The sequence below is a fragment of the Lagenorhynchus albirostris genome, chromosome 20, assembly GCF_949774975.1.
Source record: "Lagenorhynchus albirostris chromosome 20, mLagAlb1.1, whole genome shotgun sequence".
Taxonomy (NCBI): domain Eukaryota; kingdom Metazoa; phylum Chordata; class Mammalia; order Artiodactyla; family Delphinidae; genus Lagenorhynchus; species Lagenorhynchus albirostris.
This window is the reverse complement of record NC_083114.1, coordinates 18,793,203-18,811,690: the sequence shown is the minus strand read 5'-3', so window position 1 is coordinate 18,811,690 and position 18,488 is coordinate 18,793,203. Positions and strand designations below refer to the sequence as shown.

The 18,488-nt window shown below is 46.7% G+C and overlaps 1 protein-coding gene across 2 annotated transcripts in view; it reads left to right on the top strand.

The window, feature by feature from the left end:
- ASIC2 (acid sensing ion channel subunit 2) overlaps nucleotides 1-18,488 on the top strand; it is a 1,026,308-nt gene that overhangs the window by 816,958 nt on the left and 190,862 nt on the right. The gene's annotated exons all lie outside the window — the stretch shown is intronic.

Here is an 18,488-nt window from a genome sequence, read left to right as displayed (position 1 = left end):
ATCCTTGGGGCCTCCCCTAGCTGCTGTCACTCCCATGGTTGGAGTGTGCCTGGGGAGGAAGCCGGGAGACAGGCAGTGCGACCCAGTAGAAGAGCACTGGCCTCAGGGGTTCAGGAGACCAGGTTCTACCTGCACGTCTGCCCTGCCCTGCTGGGTAGGTCGGGCAGATCCTTTCTCCCTTTGTGTTTTTCCTATGGAGACCCCCAGAGTCATCTGGAACAGGCGGAAGAGAGTGACTCAAGGTAGAATCCCAGGGGCAGCAGCAGCACCTGTTAGAGCCTGTTAGAAATGCAGATTCTCAGGCCTTAGACCCAAGTCTGAGGCCCCTGGGCTGGAGCCCAGCCTGTGTGGTCTTAACAGGATGCAGGTGAATCGTAAAGCCCTGGAAGGAGGATTGTGTCTTCCGTCCATCCCTATCTCCATCTCGGTTCATGGCGTCTAGGACAGGCCATGTGAGCAGATGCCCTGTAGGACCCAAATATAAGTGATCCAGCCCAGACTCAGCTTTGGGTCTCCAGACTGTCATTCCTTGTTCTTTCCACCAAATCTTGCTGTTTCAGCAACGCACAGCCCGTTGCTTAATTTACTGCTCAGTCTGGGGGGTGTGGCAGTGATGCACACACCTCATCTTGTCTGCTGAGCCTGGCGTTTGCACAGTGGGTTGGGAGAGAGTTACTCTGGGCCTGACTTCTGAACCAAGTGGTTACTGCATGTGGAATGCCAGGCAATGATATCTACACATATATATCACATAGGTTTGCAAGATTCTGTTATAAATGACAGGGTTTTATAACCCTGGTTTTGCAGACTGATGGCGTGAATTATAACAGCGCAGACATTGCCGTAGAAGATAATGCCACCAGCCATGGAGGCCTAATATATCATTACCAAGGAGGATATTGCATTTAGAGGTGTGCTATTTTTATTTAAGTGCCTTTGGTGTTTTAAAACTGTCAGCTCTGAGATGGCCCAGGAACTGACAGGTTTAGAGAATATTCCACATTTCATGTAAAACCCTGAGCCCTCACCATTACCCCCGAGTGGCCTACCAGAACTGCCAAGGTGAATATGGCTGCACCAGCAGAGAAAGAAAGACCCTTCCCGTCTGCCCTGCTCCCCCTCCCTGCATGCACGCACTCTCTCTCTCTCTCTCTCTCTCTCTCTCTCTCTCTCTCTCCTCGCTCCTCCATCGGCCTGTACTCTGTGCCTAATTTCCCAGAAGGCAGTTTCGAGCCTTACGAGCAGGGATACATGGGTCCAGACCTCTGCTGCATTGCTGGCTGTTCACACCTGAGGCCATATATACCGATGGTTAAGAGCATATCACCCGATGCCAGACTGTCTTGGGTTCAAATCCCTGGTTCCGCTACTTATCAGCTTGGTCACCTTGGGAAAGTTATTTAACTTCTCTGAGCTTTTGTTTCTTCTTCTGCAAAACAGAGAACAGAGTATAAGACTTGATCTTTGCCTCCCTCCCTGCCCTGTGTGTGGCCTCCCTGCAGCCCCGCCACTCCCCTGCCGCCAGCTCACTGGCTCCAGCCACTAAGACCTCCATTTGGCTTCTGGAACATTCCACAAATTTCACCTTTCATTCCTATTTCAAGGCCGTGGCACTTGCCCTCCCTTCTTGCAGGAAGGCTCTTCCGGTGCTCATCTGCTGGCCCCTCACACTTCACTCGGGTCTCTGCACAAATGCACTTCATGGGAACATCCTTCCCTCACCACCCTACCCAAAACTTCTCGCTCAATGCCCCCACCCAGCCTTATTCTCTATCCCTTACTCTTATTTCCTTCACAGCCTGGATCACTCCCGACCATTAACTAATCAATGGTCTGATGATCTATGCCCTCCTACCCCCCACCAGAATGCAAGCATAGAAGCCAGAAAGAATATAAACTTTGTGTTTTTAATGCTATATTCCCAGCACCAAGGACCCAGCATAACTAGACATTCAATTAATAACTGGTGAATGAATGAATGCCATGAATGAATGAATGAATGCCATGAATGAATGAATGAATGAATGGCACTTACCTGATTGCATTTGAGAGGACTAAATGACATAAAGCAGGCAAAACACTTAACCCAGTTCCTACCATGCAGTAATCATATCCACTTACGTTTATTGAGCACTTACTATGTGCCAGACATGGCTTAAGCACTCTATACCTGTTGATTTAGTTAATCCTCAAGACAGTCCTGAGGTGGATGCTGGTATTATAATCTCCACTTAGCAAGTGAGGAAGCAGAGGGACAGAGGGACAAATAACTTGCCCAAGGTCACCCAGATAGTAAGTTCTAAACCAGGTTCAAAGCTATGCTCTTTTACCCTTTGCCCTGAATGCCTCTCGGGATGAGTGAGCTATGAATGAAGCTGTGGCTATCACTGTTATTATACCCGATTCCACTGGAGAATAAGGACCTTAGTGCCACCCACACATGCGCCAGCCCTGTTGCTTCACCCAGGAGATGGCACCAATGAGGATCTGGCCCCTTGACTTTCAACTGTCATCCAGTCTGGGAACCTGTCTGTGGAGGCAACATAACATACACTAGGGTGGGAGTTTGGTGCTCTTGTCCTGAGAATAACTTGCTTGTGTGACCTTGGAGAATTCACCTCACCTTTCTGGGCCACAGCCTCTTTACGTTTATAATGGAAGTGTGAGATAACGACCCTCCTCCCTCTATAGAGCTTCTTAGGATCTGCTTGGACAGGCTCTAGTGGAAATCATTGCTGGGCTGAGAGGCTGAAAGGCAGAGATGTTCAAATCCCACTTCCCTTGGGGGGCAGGGCCTCACCCGTGAGACATCGGAGGAGAGGTTGCAAACGCCCCTCCCCCAGTGTCAGGCGCCAGACGGGCTTTGTGAATGAGGGCATCCAGCCAATGGAGCGAGCTCACCTGCTAAAGGCAGCCACACTTGCCTACTGCCCAGTGTTGAGCTCACAAATGCAGCCCCCGTTTTGCCAAATGTTTCCAGATAGGCCAGGAATCTGAATTTTCTTATGGGAAATCTTTTTCAATGCTGACACCAGTTTTTCCGCAGTCTGTGATGATAGGAGGCATATCTGTGGGCTGGATTCAGCCCAGGGGCCTGACATCACCCATCTCTGCATCTGTATCTGCCCGGGAGAAGAACTGCTGGTAAGGAGACCATAAAGGGGCTCAAGGCGGCCCACCCGGCAAACCCATGGGGGACTCGGAATGGCTTCCTTCCGTATTCCAACACCAAAGGGATGGATGTTCTAAGAGGCGCAGGGAGACAGTTTTTCTCTTACAGTTAAAGTCTTTCCGTGGCAGTTGATCTTTTTATTTTCATGAGAATAGTACACGCACAGGCTAAAAGATGCAAACGGTGTAAGAGTGTATAATAGTATCCTAAGACCCCAGCCCTCTTCCTGGAAGCAGTTTCCTGTGTCTGTTTCCAGAATACATCCCTTTTTCTTTATACCCTGGGCTCGTATTCTACACACTTTGTTCTGCACTCTTTACCTAGTGTCTCTGAGACGTATTTTCAGATTATCCCATACAGATCCATCTTGTGTTTGTGATTACTCCACAGCAAGCCACTGTGCGGCTCCGCCATCATTTATTTTACCAAGCCCAGGGGTCGCATCCTTTAATGATACCCAGTGTTTTTCTAAGACAGGCAGTGCTGCAAAGAACAACCTTGTCTATATGTATTTTGGGGTACATGCAGCATGTCTGTAGTCTAAGAAATAATATGTGTTTTTCTAAAGGGACCAGTCAGACCCATGGCAATTCATCTGACCTTAACTAGTGATATATAAACCTGTAATACTTCTTTTCCTAGTATCCATTAAACAGGACTCTAACAAAGAACAAATAATAAAGCAAATGGGACAAATTGATGATATCAGGGGACTCCGGGAAAAAGGCAATGTGGGTGTTCTTTGTACTATTCTTTGTAGTATTTCTGTAGCTTTCTCTAAATTGAAAATAATTTCCAAATTGAAAGTGTTAACAAATTCCTGTGATGAAGCAACATTGTGACTTGCCTAAAACATTATACTGTTAATTAGAAGCACCTTAGTCCCTCCTGCTATTTAGAATCTTTTATTCTCTATTTAATTTTTACGATTTGATTTTTTTTAATATTTACAATAGCAACACATGCTGACAATAGCGAGTGAGATAAAATAGTACAAAAGCAAGGGATAAGAGATGGTACGATCATGTTTGAGATTTGCATTTGAGGGTGATCACTCTGATGACAGTGTGGGAACAGGACTGGAAAAGGCACAACAGGAGGTGGGGAGAGGGGTACAGATATCACAGAAATTCCTGGACCAATCTTCCCCAACCTTTTAAATCTGATGTCCTAAGAACTCACCTGGCCCTCCCTCTCCCCCCACAAGCCCGTGCCACTTCTGGAAGAGTTGCCTGAGTCTTTTTGGCAATTGTGGTGTTCTCAGCTGGTGGAAGTTGCCTCCCAGCCCCAGAGTGCCTGTTAGCAGAACCATTAACGATTTGACGGAAATCGTTTTGGAAAACCTGCACCAAAAAATCTGTTCCTCTTTGCTACAGCTGCCCTTTGTGCCCTGTAATTCGAAAAGCAAAAGTTCAGGGGAAACAAGATCTTGGGAACCCCCGTAATGATAGAACCCAACAGATGGTCTAATTGTACAGACTATGGGTGGGTTTGAAGATACTTCCTCACCAATGATCCCCAGTCCAATGGTCTCAGCATCACGGAGCTGGGACATCCCGGGAGAACAGGCCACCTTCCGCATGCTACGATTGGGAGACCCAAATTTCTTGGAAGAGAAGACTAGACATCTCACTTACTTTTACAAATCCTCTTTTTAATCAGATCCTCACTTTCCTCTTTTTTCATGAAAACCAGAGTCTCAGGTATTGGATAATCACACCTGTCCCCAACCTAAGCCCCACCTCATCCTCAAGGCCCCTGGCTGGCCCATCGAAAGGATCATAATGCCAGCAAATGCCTTTGTTTCTTCTTATAAACATCTGTAATGTTAAATGGAAAGAAAGAAAAAGAAATGCAAAAAAATCCATCAACCTAATTGCTTGGAAGTGAAATGTTTTCCATGAAGCATGAATAATGCTGACCCGATGGTGGTTTTTCATTTTCCACTCTGGTCTACTTCATAGAACTCCCAATTGATATGAATGAGGGTTGGTGTTTGTGTGTGTGCGTGCATGTGTGTGCACACGTGCTTGCGTCTGCAGACACTCAGGACTAAAATGAAGCTAGAAACCACAGTCAGTAAGGTACCTGTTTGGTCTTGAGTTCCTGAAGCTAGGCATACTAGTTGGGGGTCAGTATTGTATGTGACTAAACACACATAGAACTTGAACCCCAGCTCTGTCCCCTGCACACCGTGTGATCTTGGGAAGGTGTATACCTTCTCTAAGGCTCAGTTTCTTCTGCAAAGGGGGACTATTGAAATAACTATCTCACAGGGGTGAGATACTTATTACAGTCGTGAGATCCACACACGAGAACCAGTCAGACCTAACAGAGGCAGAGAGTAGAGGGGAGGAGGGTCCTCAGTAAATCTCAGAGGTCAACGCAGCCTGTGCGTGTCTTGTTAAAATGGAGAGATATAGTTCTTGGAAGAAGAAAGATCTAGGCAAAGACATTCTAGAAGGAAGAGCATCAAAACTCCAGCTAGGAGAGCCCGGAAACAGAGCAAGGTGTAAGAGACACACCTTATAGGTAGTTCAGGAGCTAAGGCCAAGCGTGAGGGGGTTGCCCTAGGCAACGCTATGTGAGCCGCAGTGGAATGTCTGTGCTACCATTGCTAGGCTCTACAAACACATTTTCCTGTAACTCAGGGAAACAACGCACTGGACTTTAACCAACACATCAACCTTGGGAATGGCCTACCAAACCAAAGCAGTCTCTTGCCATTGTCCTCTCCCAGCAGGCCATGGGCAGGAAATCTGGTCTCCAGGCTGGGTCTGTGTCAGCACACCCAGAGAGGTGTGTCAGGTCCTTGTAGACCAATTTGTCCTAGAGCAGAGCAGAATGTTTGTAGCAGGCTGGGCTGTATTATGCATGACATTCATTTGCTAATTTGCGTTTCCTTCTCCTCTTAAAAAAATGAAAAGCAAATAAATGATGAACGGGAGGGAAATCGAATGCCTAATAAATGAAAAGCCTGCCATGATGAAAAAAATTTGGTGCAATTTGAGAACAAAATGAGTTCTGCTAAAGACGGAGGGGGGGTGGGGGGGCATGAACTCCCTGAGCAAGGGAGCCCTGTGGTTTATGGCTCAAGCTCTGGGTTGGGAGAGGATTCAGAAGGGAAGAGCAAAGCCCCCATTCTTCCCACACTCTGTGTGACCCTAGGCAAGTCACTCCATCTCTCTGAGCCTCTGAGTTTCCCAATCTGAAAAATGGGCCTGATAGCACCTGGCCTGCTTACCTCATAGGATTCCTGGGAGATCAGCGCTGGTAAGGTAGGTGGGAGAGCTGGCACTGATCCAAGAACTTGCAGGTCAATAAAAGGATTGCTTCTAATACAATTCAATGGCTGTACTGAAATCAGAGGGACTTTTTGCCCTTAGAAACAGCGTGAGGTGGGAAGAGCGTAGCCTTTGCATACAGATCTGGTTTGGATCTGAACCTATTAGCTGGATGACCTTGACCTTGGATAAGTCACCTTCCCTCTCTGAGCCTCAGTTTCCCCAGAAGTGGAATAGGAATAATGACGCTTGTACCCTTGTACCATCGGTCAAAGAATGAACTAGGTTAAGGTATAAGATGGTACCTGGCACATAGTAGGTGCTCAACTAAAGCATGTTTTAGTGTCCTTCCTGCCCTGACTATTGAACAGCAGCGTTTGCCCTGTGGTCATGGTGAACCCAGAACCTGCTTCATGAAATTGTAGAGATTGACCACAAGAAAAATTATGATTTTTTGAGGTTTTTTTTTTTGAGCTGTGAGAGACCTTAGAAATATTTAGTTCAGGATCTGTTTATTTCCCTCTCGGAGTCAAAGCATTTTTAACTGACTACAAATACTAAGCCAACCCCTTCAAAATATAACCTTGCAGCGCATCTGACATCAAGAAATTAACAAGCAGGCATAAAACACTGAGAATCTGGCTGGCTATCTGCAGATTAAAAATGGAAATAAAGCATACACACAAATACATTTTTACACATAACCACTTGAAATACATATTCATCAGAACCAATTCATCTAACTCCAATCACATATAGCTTTAAACTCAGAGGGGCTAGCAAATTTTGCCTTTAGTCAGAATTTTTCAAAGTCTGTCCCTTGGAACTGTAGGGTTTCTTAGAGGTTCCTTGGGCTACCTTGGGGGCGAAAGGAGGAGTCCCCTCCCCACTTTAGCCAGAGCATCATCAATCTCTTTTAAACATCAGGGTACTGTGTAGGCTTTGTTTAAAATAAAACCGTTCTGCTGTAAAACAAAAATGTGAAAATGACTAATGTAGTTCAAACTCCTCATCGCACAACTTGGAAAAATGAAGCTTACCAGGGGAGGGGTGACTTACTGAGGACACAGGGAGGCAGGGGGCAGCAGCAGGGCCTGGGGCAGGACCCGGGTCCCAGGCCTGTCCCTCTCCTAGTCAGAGAACGTTCTTTGAGTCTAGAGGCAATGTTTGCAGTGAGCCTACAGCTTGCTTTCCCGCTGGACGTGAGTTTGTCAGGTGGCCGTGCGTGCTGGGCTGGCCTTTGGAGCTGAAACAGGAGACCAGCAGCCCCTCCTGAGGACCAGGCTCCTGGTTCGGGTTTCCAAGTTCATGAACCTTCCTGGCTCCTCTAAACCGAGACGTCGCAAGACTGACTCAAATCATTTCAATGAAGGCAGGGGGTGAGAAAACAGAGGTCCTTTGAACACCTTCATTGTGCTTTTGGCAGTGTTTAGCTTAAACACCATCTCTAATTACTTCCCTGGGAAGTAGATTTCTGTTTTTAATTTTAAAAAATTTTTTATTGAAGTATACTTAATCTACAATGTTGTGTTCAAGTGTACAGCAAAGTGATTCAGTTATACATATATATATTCTTTTTCAGATTCCTTTCCATTATAGGTTGTTACAAGATATTGAGTATGTAGTTCCTTGTGCTATACCGTAGGTCCTTGGGGAAGTAGATTTTTGCCGTCCCATTTTACAAATAGGGAAACTGAGGCTTAGAGAAGATAGGTGTCTAAATCAACACAGCAAGCAGTCAGAGGCAGGATTACTTCCTGGCGGGTATGGAATCTCTGTTTCAAACTCAAAGCCCCATGACTTCTGGCTTGTCCACACCCACTGTGTTCTGGGGCCGCTTTCTCATCTCCCAGTCATGCCACCTCCCCAGCCACAGCCTGACAGTCCAGGGTCCCAAGCCGAAGGCTCATTCGCCACATTCTGAGAGGCTGGAGGGTTCAGCCTCATCCACCGCCTGTTGGATGCAGGCCCACCGCGCATGTGGCGGAGCTAAGTTTCTGCAGCCAGGGTTTTGCATGGGGGTCTATAAGCGGCAAAGACCTCCCATCCAGGGTGAGTGGTCATCTGCCAGGTGCTCCTGCTGGATCGAGACTAGACAGACAGGGGCGACACACGTGGAAGGCGGGCTGGGTTCTTTGTCTTAGCTGGAAGGCCATGTTATTCCCCCATCCTCCTTGATACGCCCCTTCCCTGGATTCCCAGACAGGACTCTGTCGCAGAGTTTTTCCTTCTCACCCTCCTCTTCCAGGACCCCTCTGCTGCTCTTCTCCCCGACCTCCTGGTGTTGGGAGCCTCAGGGCTCGGTCCGTCGTCCCCCCTTTCTCTACACTGGCTCCCTTGCTGAGCCCCTCTAGGTCCCACGGTTCTGAGTACCACCTCCATGCTGATGCCCCCCGCCCAGAGCTCTCTCCCAAACCCCAGACCCTCCTGCCCAGCCACCTACTCCATCTCTGGACAACATCTCACAAACCCCGTTTGTGAAACTGAATTTCTGTTCTCACTCCCGAAAACTACTCCACTCACACAGCCTTATGTATCCCAGTGGGGACACCTGCACCCTTCCACTTGTTCAGGGGAAACGTCAGTCTGGAACCCTTTCTTTCTCTCTCGCCCCACCTCCAGTTGCTTAGGAAATCCTGTTGGGTTTACCTTCAAAATATGCTAAGAATCCAAGCATTTCACACCGCTTGCAGTGCTCCCGCCTTGTCCAAACCATCACCACGTCTTGCTTGGATGGCTTCGAGTCCTAACACTTTCTCCTTCCACCTGTACCCCCTGGACGAGGCCGAATAATGGTCCCTCAAGATACAGGTTCCAATCCCTAAAATGTGTAAATGTTGCCTTCTTTGGAGAAAGAGTCTTTGTAGGTGTGATTAAGGACCTTGAGATTGGGAGGTTATCCTGGATTATCCAGGTGGGCCCTAAATGCTCCCACAAGTGTTCTTATAAGAGGCAGAGGGAGATTTGACACTCGTACACAGAGAAGGTGCTGTGAGCCCAGAGACAGAGGTTGAGTGATGTGACCACAAGCCAAGGAATGCCATAGACCCCAGAAACTGGAAGAGGCGAGGAACAGACTCTCCCTAAGAGCTGCCAGACAGGGTATGGCCCTGCTGCCGTACTGATTCCAGCCCAGTGACACTGACTGTGGGTCTGTGGCCTCCCCAACTGTGAGAGAATAAGTTTCTGTCATTTTAAGCCAGCCAGTTCATGGTAATTTGTTACAGCAGCCACAGAAAACTAATACATCCCCCTACAGTCTCTTCTTACCACATTCTTTTAAACATCAATAACAGCACATTAATCATTTGCTCAAAGCACTCCAGAGCCGCCCCCACCCCCGCCTCATTCAGAGAAGAGCCGCGGTCATCACAGTGGCTAATGTTCTTGTCCATATTACTGTTCTGACCTATTTTACTTGCACATACTCAGCCACTCCATCCCCACTGGTCTCCCTGCTATTTCATGAGTAGGCCAGCCATACACCCACCCCAGGGCCTTTGCACCTGCTGTTCCCTCTGCCTGGAATGCTCTTCCCCAAGATATCCACATGGCTCACTCCCTCACCACTTTGCAGTCTCAAAAGCTGAGATTTAAGTCAGATCTCACTTCTCAGTGAGATCAACCATAACCACCCTATTTTAGCCACAGTCTGCACTCCCTCTTTCCCTGGCACACCCAGTTCTCCTCACCTGTTTCTACTTTTCATTTTATCCATAGTTTTCTACAACCTTCCAACATACTATATCATTTTCTTATTTATTATGTTTGTTGTTTTCTGCCTGTCTCCCCAACCCCACGTACCTGTGCCCTAGAATATAAGCTCCCTGTGGCACAGCGGTCTCTGTCGCTTTTGTCCACTGATATATCCTAAATACCTAAAGCAGAGCCTGGCACGGAAAAGATGCTCAGAAGATATTTGCTGAATGAACGGGTGCACGTGTGATCTATGAAACCAAAACTTATCTGCCTTCGTTCTTAGGTAAGACTCATCCTTCCTCTCCTTAAACCTCCACGTGGGAACTTTCTCTTGGCTTATAGTAGACTCACTCCTTCTGCCCCAGGGAGCCCAAGAGAAGCTCCTTCTACCGAGTCACCTCCCTACTGGCCTCCTGGCTGCCAGGGGACACAGGTGGACCCTCCTACCCTGCTTTTCTGGAAGCCACTCTGTTCTGTCTTATCTCTGCTTCCTACAAACATTCCCCCCCCCAAAATTCTGATGGGTTCAAAAACTGAGAGACCATTTCAGCTGTGTTTCTGGATTCAGAGTTTCATGAAAACTAAATAAACTTAGAAGAGCGATCCAAGGAGACCTGACAGCTGGACACCTAAGATCTCATAGGCTCTAGATCTTTCTTTTTTCTTTAATTGAATTATAGTTGATTTACAATCTTGTCTCAATCTCTGCGGTACAGCAAAGTGACTCAGTTATACACGTATATACATTCTTTTTTTTAAGTATTCTTTTCCATTATGGTTTATCCCAGGAGACTGCATGTAGTTCCCTGTGCTATACAGTAGGACCTTGTTGTTTATCCATTCTACATGTAATAGTTTGCACCTACCAACCCCCAATTTCCAGTCCATCCCTCTCCCTCTCCCCCTCCCCCTTGGCAACCACGAGTCTGTTCTCTATGCCTGTGAGTCTGTTTCTGTTTTGTAGATAGGTTCATCTGCACCACGGTTTAGATTCCACCTGTAAGTGATGGCACATGGCCTCTGTCTTTCTCTGTCTGACTTGATTTAGCATGATCATCTCTAGGTGCCTCCCTGTTGCTGCAAAGGGCATGACTTTGCTCTGCTCTAGACCTTTCTATTTGGCACCGCTCCCCGCATTTTATCAAACACACTGAAACCAACCCCTTGTTCCACAGGAAATAGAATTTTTTGCGGTAACACACTTTGGAAGGATTATTGAAATTCTGCCTTGTTATTATTTGGCTACAAGTTGCTCATCTAACTCACCACTGGCTGTGATTTCTTAACAACCATCTCGTGTACTTTGGAATTCTTTTTTTTTTAATTGAAATACAGTTGATTTACAATATTATATTAGGTTCAGGTGTACAACACAGTAATCCAGTATTTTTATAGATTATATTCCCTTTAAAGTTATTATAAAAGAATGGCTCTGTTTCCCTGTGCTGTACAACTTATCCTTGTTGCTTATTTATTTTATACACAGCAGTCTGTATCTCTTAATCTATTACCCCTATCTTGTCCCTCCCATCTTCTTTTTCCCTACGGGTACTTTGTACACTAGTTTGTTCACTACATCTGCGTGAGTTCTTGCAGAGTGAGGAGAATCTAGCCTACGCATTATTTCCCAACATAATGAAATTTTAATACATGCTCTATGGAACAGTTAGTGAAGTCGACGTGACATTCAATGTTGTAGACATTTAAATCAACATTCATTCATTTCATTTCTTCCCGTTTTGTATTTTGGAGCCAATACATTTTTTCAGGCCCTCGTTTTATATTTTGTAGGCTCTCGAAAACCTCTGAGGTCCCAGGGACGGCATCAGTGGTGGCTGATGTATAAACTGATTGTGCTGGGGAGCCCTCAGTGGGAACCAGAAAGTCTGGGTGCTGCCAAGGTGTACCGTGTAAAGTTGAACAAGTCCTTCACACACTCTAAGCCTAAGCGTCCCTGATCCTAGAGTTGGGATTTGGGCTCTGCTTTGAAGGAGTCAAATGGGATAATGTACGGCACACGTGCTTTGTAAACAAGAAAGCAATATATGCATCCTCTCTGTGGCCATCGTTTCTACCAGCCTCGTGGCTGACTTCACCTGGGCCCAGGTATGGAGGGATGCAGGTGTGAGCCTGCCGCTGCCTGGCAAGGCTCCCTGGCACAGCTATTCTGGCTGCCAATCTGGCTGCCAGACCTGCCTGGGTTTTAGTAAAGTTCCCCCACTGCCTTGAAAGGACCAGCATTTATTGAGTGACTACTGTGTGTGAGGTGTTCTTTATACATCATTTCATTTTATCCACATGGAAGCCCGTGAGCCCAGAAGTGTTCTGTTTCTCTCCCTGCCTTTGCCCTCTTGGCACTCAGCACCTGCATCCTTGAGCCAGGACCCCATGCCTTGAGCCAGGACCTGGGAGTTGTTCTTTAGTCCTTCCTCCCTCTCCCCCACCCCCATGTCTTATCCATCAGCCAAGTTGGCCAAGTCCACCTTCAACCCATTTCCTGAGTCCATCCACCTCTCTCCATCTTGTCTGCTTCTGTCACCTCTCGCCAGGATGGTAAGAGCCTCCAAACTGGCCTTCCCACATTCACAGGATCCCCTCCATCCCACCCTCCCCTCGGGTCCAGAGTGCTTCTTAAACAGGTAAATCAGAACACAGATTCTGTGTTCTCTTGTATCATTTCTGAGCTTCCTTCCTAGCTCTGCACACAATTCATAACCCACGTTCTTGTTCCTTTATTTGCACACTCCCTGCTTCCCCACAGTCAGTAACTCCAAGAGGGCTTATGGGGTGCACAGTGCCTGGGGCTCCATGGACATTTCACAAACAGTTGTTGAATTAATAAAGATTTCCATATTGGCTCCGTGTGGAAGAGCAGATGTTTAACCCAGAGATGAGCCAGAATCCCAGCCCCTTTAGGATCGTAGCAAGCTCCTCTGGACTCCCCAAGCACCTGTTCTAATCTCCATAATAGCTCTTACTGCACTTTAATTGATCTTTTTCTTGTCTCTTCCTGTAGCCTGTGAGCTTCTCAAAAGCCAGGAACCACGTGCCCCAGAGAAAATGCATTTAAGGGGTAAATAGAACTTATGAGTCAGACTCAGGCAGGAATCGGGATCTGACTGGGAATCTTTACATTGCGTGTGATCATCATTACACGTTGTTATGATCTCTATTAATATAATTATTATTATGTGGTAATCGTTATAGACTAGACTATGTTAATGCTAAAAACACCCCCATAACCCAGTCTAAACCCTTTGTTATATGCATGAGGCCAAGAGCACCGTGAGAAGGGTCTTGCCCAAGATCACACGATGGTAGAACCAAGACCAGACTTCAGAGCCTCCCACTTCCTGTCCTGTTCTTTTCTGCTCCTTCTGGCTACCAGCCTGTATCACCGCATTTTTCTCTTCTGCATTCTCACCTGAGCAGAGATGCTTAAACCAGTGAAAAAGGCAGGGTCAGTGTTAGGGCCCCTTGTCGTCGTCAATGCTGAAGGCTGTGTGTTGAGAGCACAGGACTCGGTATTCAAGGTCATTATGAGATCTCACAGGGTGGGGAGGTGCGGCCAGGACCACAGGCCACTCTTTGGGATTAAGAGCTACTGATTTCCTCCCTGGGTGCTGTTCAGGAGCATAAGATTATCCTGGCAAAGTAGATTATGGTGACTTTGTTTGCTTTTCTGTTACCAAAGCTGATTGTGTGTAAGCTTTATATGTGTCTGCTTAAACCCTTTAGTTCAATACCTGCGTGGAAAATAGAAATCATAAAAATGATGTCTAATACCTATTATGCCAGGCACTGTGCTAAGCATCGGATATGTGTTTGCTCATGTAAACACTTTTCTGATTCATTGGACCAACAAAGGCCACCCAGGCGTGTAAATCAGGATTTCACGGGCTTCCTAGGGGCCTCATTTTCCAGTCTAGTGGTCCACATGTTTTTCTCAAATCAATGAATGATCACCTACCCTGCCTTTCTAGTGTGAGTTATAGGCAAATACAGAGGTGTCCCCAAATACTGCCAGTACAAAGCCACTATTATTTCCTAGCTTTTCAAATAAAATGATTTTGTTCTGCTTCTTCCTTCAATCCAGATGAGGACATACATATCTTCGCATGTGTGACCTGCTATGAGTGTCTGTCCTAGCAGGATCGCTTAGCATGTCCCCATACTTTCTTAGACTTTTTCCATGGGAAGGGTTATACAAAGAATAAAAGGATAGGAAGACCTGGCCAGTTTTAATTTGGTCAGCACCACATTTAGCCTAGCACTATGCAAATTATTGCTATTTTATGAACTTATAGAAGTGGGTTGGGGTGACAGGAGGTTCCTGGGAGATCTAGTTCATCTCTCTCATGTTACACAAGAGAAAACAGAGGCTCAGAGAGGTTAAGTGACTTGTCCAAGGTCACACAGCTAATTTATGGCAAAGCTGTAACTAGAACCCAGTTCTCCCAACTCCCAGTTAGGTGCTCCTTCCTTTAGATGATTAAAAATGATGAGGAAGAAGCTGGGATGGGTAGATGGGATTTTTTTATACTATTCACTATTCTCTTTACTTTTGCTTATGTTTGAAATTTTCCATTAAAAAAAAGTTTAAAAAAAAAAAAAGCCCTAGGAGAGCATTTGATTATCACAGCTGAGGGTCCTGTTTTTATATTCACCTCTTCAAAGAAGATTTGTTTAATTATTCCCAAAGGGATCGTTCCTCTACTTTGAATTTCCTCAACATTACACACAGTCCATTCCACACATAATTGCTAATGGTGAAGGAAGATTGGGGTTTGGTGTTTTTTTTCGCCTTCTGTCTACCAGCCAGAATGCAGGCCTTCCTGCATATGAAGCTCCAGATTCTTCCAGGAGGTGGCCTCAGGTCTCTTTTCCAGCCATGTCTCCCAATCTCCTGCCCACATGGTACCGTCACAGCCAGGATATCCCTAACTTCATTCACCCACAGACCGCCTTCAGAGCTTTCGCTATCACTAAATACCACGACACCACCGTTTACTAAAGATTTTCCTTTGAGCTGACTCATTTTGTTTACTTCAGTATATTTTTCAGAGAAAACCGTATCATGATTATGGATGGAAAATCAGCACTCTTATCTATGAAATCAGGGTTTGATGTGCTAGTTACATTTATTCAGACAGTCATTATAAAATGCATAGTTATTTTAAAAACAGAATGTCCATCAGTGTACAATTTAAAATCTCAATTTAGACCCAGCTTCAGGAAACACTAGCCCCAGCTGGTCTCCGGGGATCCACCCAGCTTAGTATCTCTGCCCAGAATGCCGGAGTGTATGATTGTGGAAGGTGTGTGTGTGGGCACGTGTGTGTCTCCCGCAGTGGCACACGGCCATCTGACCACTGCAGCAGATGCATCTTGTTCTCATGCCCTCTGCCCCGTGCTCCAGGGAGCTGGGCTGGAAGGTGGTTTATGTGGGAGCCCAGTAGACAGTCCTGCATTCACTTCCGGACCTGGCCCCCTTGCTCTCTGCCTACGGTCCTTTCAAGGCAACCCCCCCACCAAAAGCAAGCCTTAACTGCCGCCCCTGACAATGGAGTAAGACTGAGAAAGGATAGGTCTTAGCTAGAAAATAGATGTTTTATGGAAGCCATTATATGCTAAAGTGGAATTTGTAAATTGGGAGCTCCCAGAGATCTCAGGTTACTCTCATGAATGTCAAGGATTTAACGCTCTCTTGTTTATCAAGAGGCAGCATGATGTGCTAGGATGGACTTGGCTTTGGAACCACACAGCTTGGCTTTAAATCCAATTTAAGTCGTCTTGAGAAGTTACCGAAGTCCTCTGAGCCGCATTTTCTTTACCTGCAAAATGGGAGTCATAAAACCTCCTTGACCAGAGCTGCACTGAAGATTAACTAGGAAAGCAGAGCCAGGTGGTACAGCACAGGCGGTTGTGATTTCTCTGAATTCCTGAAAGATCATGAAAGCCTTTCTGATTCCTTGAAGAAAGAATAAATTCCATTTTGTATAGGTTCTGAGTTAAAGAGGAGAATATTTATTATTGTATTTCAATATTTCGAGATTGGGTTTTTCATTCATAAATGGCAACTCTCAGCTAGGATATTGATTTAACGGACTGCTCCATGATTACCTGATGGCGTAGTGAGGACAGTCCAGTGTGTTGCCTTAGATTTGCCAGACGCGTCCAGTGGCTCAACTGGGCCTCCCCAGCTCGGTTGCGAAGCCCAGGAGAACGGCGAGTGTGCTTCCTGGCATCAGCAGAATCTATGGGCATGTTGGATTCACAGAGCAGGTGTCCTGGATTGAATCTCATGGGATTAGTTCAGAGGATCGCTAGGGTCTTCCAGAATGTCTGATAAATACAGGTGTCTTTCCTGCCCAGGTTTGGGAACATTTGAAAAAAGAAAAGAAAAGAGTATACAAGATAGAGGCCAAAATGTTACCTTTATGACCCATAAGATTTAGGTGGGGAATGGTTTGTATCTGCGGGAAAATGACTTCCTGCACAAACGCCGAACGCTAGAATTACGTGGACTCACCCCACAGCCAGGCAGCAAGGACTGGACTGGCCTCCCCGTGTAGTGAGGAGAGGGGCCCAAGGTGGGCTTGAGGAAAGCTGAATATGGCATGAACGAAGCTCCTGCCGTGTGAAGGAAACAGAGGAGAAGAAGCGTCCCCCTGACTAGGGAGAATGTGGTTTGTTTGCTTATATTTCCTGATTCTACCTCCATCGAAGATCTGACGTCCTTTAAGTCTTATTAATTAAGGGCCCATGCCCAGCTAACCCTTGCCATGCGTCCAACAGGTGATGCTAGAGACGAACAGTGTGGCTTCAGTATGGAGAGCTTGGGATGAGGGCAACTGGATTTCAGTACAGCTCAGCCACTTTACTAGCTGTACGACCTTGAACCGCTCTCTTGGGCCACCCGAGCTTCAGTCTCCTGGTCTATAACAGATCTATGATTTCTCTGGCGCAGGGTTGGTCTGAGTGATAAAAAAGATAACCAGGTGGCTTATTAGTAGTACAGAGTAGGCGCTCCACAAATGTAAAGTCAGCTGAAGAGCTAAACATCCCGGATCTGGTCTGCCAAAAGTTCTCAATGCTTTTTTTTCTCGAGAGGGCTGGCCATAAAGAAGATAAAGAACGTGGCCCTAGAGCATCTTGATTTATGGAAGGAGGATGCTTGGAGGGAGAGGAGCAAGAAACACCAGCAGGGCAAGGACCCTACAGGAATGGGAGGCGGGAGACCCCTCCCACCTTCTCTGGTGCTGCAGCGTCTTCTTGCCCCACTGCCTGGGGGCCGACAGCCCTGGCTCCACGAGCAGAGCGGGTGGGGAATCTAATGAAATGGAAACTGTCATCCAAACAGAGAACTCCAGACCTGAGCTGCACAGTGCCTGGCTGGGCCCCAGGAGATGAGGCCAGTATTTGCTTCCTGGCCAGTTGCCTAGCACCCGACATCTCCCGTCTCCCTGGCTGCGAGAAGCGTTTCTCTCTCCATGCTCAACACAGGGTGGTCAGTCAAGTGACCTGGATCTGGAAGAGGAACACCAGGGATGGCAGGCCTGAAGGAGATCCTCAAGAATGATCTGGGGCCCAAAGTGAGGTCTACAGGGGCCCAAGCTTGATGTGTGAAGCTGCTTGGGCCTGAGACCTCAATCTTGGGAAGGACCTAGGGGAGAAAGTGTTTTCCGGAACAGTATTTGTACTCCACCAAGACAATCTGTGGCTTCGCCCATTTTGCAGACCCCAAGTCAGGGCAGGGATGGAACCAGCACCCATAGGCCCGAAGCATCCAGAGCGACCATCTAAGGAAAGGTGTGCCCATTTGGAAAGCTTTTTGGTTTCCGTTTCATAAACTCATCCAACAAGCCTTTTCTCTGCACCTATCGTGTGCCAGGTCCAGATCTGCTGCTTATCCTACAGGCTGGTAGCATAGGTAAGCAAATTAACAGGCAGGTATGGAACAGACTGGGAACTGCTATCCTGGGGGAGCACTGATGAGAGATACCTGACTTAGTCTGGAAGGCAGGGTGGGCTTCCTGGAGGAAGGATCACTTAAGGACAATCACATGCCCACACCTAGCTGCTAGAGAGAAGAGAGCTTATGGAGAAGGAAGCGCAGTGCTGACCGCGGTGAATACCAAACACTGCCCAGCACTCACATTTATGATGGTTTACAAATGTCTCTGCATCTGTGACCCCAGGTGTCAGCAAACTCTTTTTTAAATGTATAATCATTTGGTTTTTTAGAGGGGAGGACGGTAATACTTACTGAGCACCTACTGTGTGCCATGGCAGACACAATTATAATGTACCATCTTAAGATAATGTATTCA